Here is a 4,500-nt window from a genome sequence, read left to right as displayed (position 1 = left end):
GATGATGGGCTCGAGTATAGCAGGGATTGTGGGGCTGGCGCGGGATCAGTCAGTGTTTCGTTCTGCTGTGCATGGGGTCGCTATGAGTCGGAAATGACTCGACGGCACTTAACAACAACAACAACAGAGCAAAGAAGAGTGAAGAAAATAAAAGACACTTGGAAACTATTAGTCCATAATATTAATGGGCCACATGAGCTTCAGCCTCCATGACCCTGAGACCAGAAGAACTAGATATTGCCTGGCTACCACTACCAGCTGCTCTGAAAGGGATCACGTTAGAAGGGCCTGGATAGAGTGGAAGAAAAAGGTGGAACAAAACTCAAAATCATAGAAAGACCAGGCTTACTGTTCAGATAGAGACTGTTGGAACCCCCAAGACTATGGCTCTTGGTCATCCTTTGGGCCTGGAACTGAAGTTGTTCCTGTAGCTGAATTTTCAGCCAAACAATAGATAGGCCTGCAAGGTGAACAATAACTTTAGGAAGGTAGGCACTCCTTGGACCAGTCAGCCATTTGGGATCAAAAGGCAGCATTTGCCCAAGGACAAAGTTGAGAAGGCAGGAAGGGTTAGGAGAGAAGGAAGAATGGAAACGAGAAACCTAGGGAGGATGTGGGAGGAGTGATGTTACATTGAGGGGACTGCAAACAATGACATGAAACAAAATGTGTGTTGGATGGAAAACTGATTTGCTCTGTAAACTTTCACCCAAATTGCAATAAAAAGTTAAAAAAGAAAGAAAGAAAGAAAAAAACGCATGCACACACATACATGGACACAAACACAGACACACACACGCCTTCAACACAACTCAAAAAGGATGGCTGGAATGGGTAAGGAATTCTGGTTAATGCAAAATGAGACATTTTCCTTCTGGAAATGACCTTCTGCCAGGCAAATGACACCCATATCTAGAACTTTCTCTATTGTGCTATCAGGCAAGCATGCCACAGTTCATGCTGCCTGCAGTATTGGGAACTAGAGTTGCATGAAGATGTGAGAACGTAATTTCAGGACCCAAGGCCTGAAGTTAGAGTTGAGCACAGGAGTACTGAAGGACTCATGGTTAGGATTTCATCACTAATGTTTTATAAGAGGAACCACAGACCAGTAACAAGAAAAACAAAACTCCAGTTGGCCTAGATGCTGTGAACATTTCAGAAACAAGCAAAGTCATACAAACCTAAAATAAAAAACGCTTCCTGTGTGGGCACCACAGAAAGATAAATCAGAGGAGGGCATGGGAATGCTTTTATATGTAACTGAGAATAATTGAAGAAACCACTCAGCAGTGGAGGAAATATATTTCATGATAGTTCAAAGAGGCACTGGAGCAAAAATAACTTTAAGGATTGTAAAAATAATAACGTAGGGTCATAAATAATATGAGAAATTGCATATGCTAATGAAATCGTGATGATGAAAGCTGGAAACAGAGAAGCAGGGAATAGCAGCTAATAGAAGGACAGAGCAGTGGAAAATGGATTTTTAAGGTAGGAAGCCCTTGATCTTCTCCTGAGGTCCAGAAAACAGGGAGACGTATTTGTTGTGTGCCTATCATAACTCATGCATTAGGAAAATCATGCAACACAGCCCTCACTCAATCTTGGGACATCTGATTACAAGGAAACAAACCCTCAAGGAAGACAACTGTCCCCAGAAAGGACAAACACCAACTTCAGAGGCAAGACAGACTCCCAACTGTCTATTTCCAGGGCACACAGCTGACTTCTCACTGTTCCGCCTTGCCCCAGCAATTTGCTCTTCTTGTTTTACATCCTAATGTATTTTCACAAAATTGTTTTGAAAAAAAGCTTTGAGATCAGTGACAGGAGCAAGGTGTGGGGCCCATTATGTTGTTATTTGCCACTGAGTCAGACCTGTCTCATAGTGACCCCTCCTTTAGGTTTCCGAGGCAGTATCACTAAGGAAGTAGATTGCCTCACTTTCCTTCCGAGGAATGTCTGGTGGGTTTGAACCACCAGCCTTCTGGTTAGCAGTCAAGTGCCTTAGGCACTACACTATCATAGGTTTTAAAAATTATTTTTTTATTTATCACCTAAAGTAAACAATGTAGTCATGGAACCAAGTAGGGAAGAAATTTAAAACTAATAATAACAAAAAAGGAGCTCTGGTAGCATAGTGCCTAAGGCACTTGACTGCTAACCAGAAGGCTGGTGGTTCAAACCCACCAGCCACTCCTTGGAAGGAAGGTTGGGCAATCCTACTTCTGTAGTGATACTGCCTCGGAAACCCAAGGAGGGGTCGCTATGAGTCAGGGCCGACTCGACGGCATATAACAACAACAACAATAACAAAAAAATCTGTCTCTAAAACATATACACATATATTTTAAAGTTCTAAAGTTATAGAAATAACATCACGATAAACTCTGCATATGTATGAGATATTCGGCTAGGAGGATAAGCTTTCTCAATTTAAAAGATTCATTTTATTTTTAAATACACTACAGAAATATTCCCAAAAACACTGAAGTCAAGTTTACAGAAGTTGTGTTGTCGTTCCTTCACCTGAACCATTTTATCCCCTTTTCACCCATCCAGTTTTAGCCATCCAAGGTCTACCATACTTCTTTTATTAAATCTGTTTTTCAAAACTCTAAGCCCCTCATGGAGCTCTGGTGGCACAGTGCCTAAGGCATCTGACTGCTTATCACAAGGCTGGAAGCTCAAACCCACCAATGGCTCCATGGAAGCACAGTAGGGCAATCTACTTTTGTAAAGAATTACCTCCTCGGAAACCCAAAGGGGGTCACTATGAGTCAGAATCAACTCAATGGCAGTGAGCTTTTTTTTTTTTTTTTAAGTCACTCATTGATCTCTTCTCTGAATTGCTACTCTTAGAGACGTGTGTGTGTGTGTGTGTGTGTGTGTGTGTGTATTTCAACAAGGAGAGAATGGGTCTACACTGGCCCTGGGCAGTAATCAAATTTGAGAAATTTGACAAAATAGTGTGCGCCCCCCTTCACTCTGCCTGCATGGGCCCAGCTTCTCTAACAAGCAGGTGACTCCCTTTTCCTCACATTCTCTCTACTAAAAGAAAGAATAACCTACTTTCCCTAAAAACAATAATAAAGGAAATAATAGACTTTTTGCTACTGTGCTGCTGATCACATTACACAGCAGACTAAAAATTCCATGCTAGATTCCATTTTCTATGGGGAGTCATTACAAAGCTTCAATCCCATGGCCTCATGCTCCAAAGGCACTTGTAAGACAATTTCAAAATTGAGTCCTTCTGTTATTTCACTCCAGGAATCATTCTGAGCATTGATTCTAATCACTAATGTAATAATCATAACCTAAATACCAGGAGAGTGTGCTGTATGTGCAGTCAAATTCCTGTAATAGGAGTCATTCGTAAACGTGTCACAACAAATAGAGTCATCAAAATCTTGTACATGATACCTGTACTTTATCAACACATCTGCATGACAATTAAATAGAGGCCACATTTATTTTTGAGGGGTTGAAGCCAACAGAATGCTCACAAAAATAACCACATCTGGGCCTAACTGTGCAGAGGACAAAGTAGCATTTTTGGTTTAGCTGGCCTAGCTTTTAAATCTTTTATGAATAAGAAAATAATAATGCAAACCAAATCTATAAATATTTTTATTAGCACCTTATAGAGAAAATGCACATCTGTCTTTCTCAACACTCTTTGCTTTGAAGTGAAGATCACTGTGTAGCAAGAAGAAAACAAGAGAAAGCAAAGATTCCCACCTGACTTACTTTGGACACATCATGAGGAAAGACCAATTGCAAGACAAGGACATAATGATTGGTGAAGTACAGGGCCACTAAAAACAGGGAAATGGTCAATGGGATGGACTGACACAGTAGCCACAGCAATGGACTCAACCATACCAACAGGACCAGGCAACCGTTTCCTGTTGCTACGCACAAGGCACCATGAGGAGGAACCAACTCCGGGGGAAGAAAGCTCACCGCCATCAAGTCGACTCTGACTCATAGTGAACCCCTCACTGGGTTTCTGAGACTCTTAATATTTACGGAAGTAGATTGCCCCACCTTCCTTCTGCAGAGCAACACATGGATTTGAACTGCTGAACTTCTAGTTAGCAGCCAAATTCCTTATCCACTAGGGCACCAGAGCTCCTTAGGAGCTGACTAGATGACAACAAAATTGTACTCTAGAATACCCTATTCTGTCAAGTTACACTGTTTTTCCTTTCCTATGTCTATTAATCATGACATTTTAGAAACAGGCAAGGAAAGGTGTGTCCCAAAGGAAGTTTGTTACATAATTTGGTAGCAGACTTTATAACTATTCATTATTACAACAATGCATAACACCTTATCTTAAGGTTTGTGGTAGTTAAGGTTGTGTGTCAACTTGGCTGGGCCTGGTTGAGTGGCTGGGCAGCTAGACGTAGTATTCCCCGTGATGAGGCTGCTAATCAGCTCCATGGTGGAATCTACTGGAGCAGCTGAGTAACTGACTTAGGGATGTGC

General features: G+C 41.5%; 1 protein-coding gene across 1 annotated transcript in view; it reads right to left on the bottom strand.

Annotated features, from left to right (window-relative positions):
- UST (uronyl 2-sulfotransferase) overlaps nucleotides 1-4,500 on the bottom strand; it is a 477,109-nt gene that overhangs the window by 324,528 nt on the left and 148,081 nt on the right. The window lies entirely within an intron of this gene.

This window comes from Orycteropus afer, unplaced genomic scaffold (assembly GCF_000298275.1).
Source record: "Orycteropus afer afer isolate SDZICR_OR568_19922 unplaced genomic scaffold, OryAfe1.0 scaffold00101, whole genome shotgun sequence".
Taxonomy (NCBI): domain Eukaryota; kingdom Metazoa; phylum Chordata; class Mammalia; order Tubulidentata; family Orycteropodidae; genus Orycteropus; species Orycteropus afer.
The sequence above is the reverse complement of the archived record's forward strand: the minus strand, read 5'-3'. Positions and strand labels throughout refer to the sequence as shown.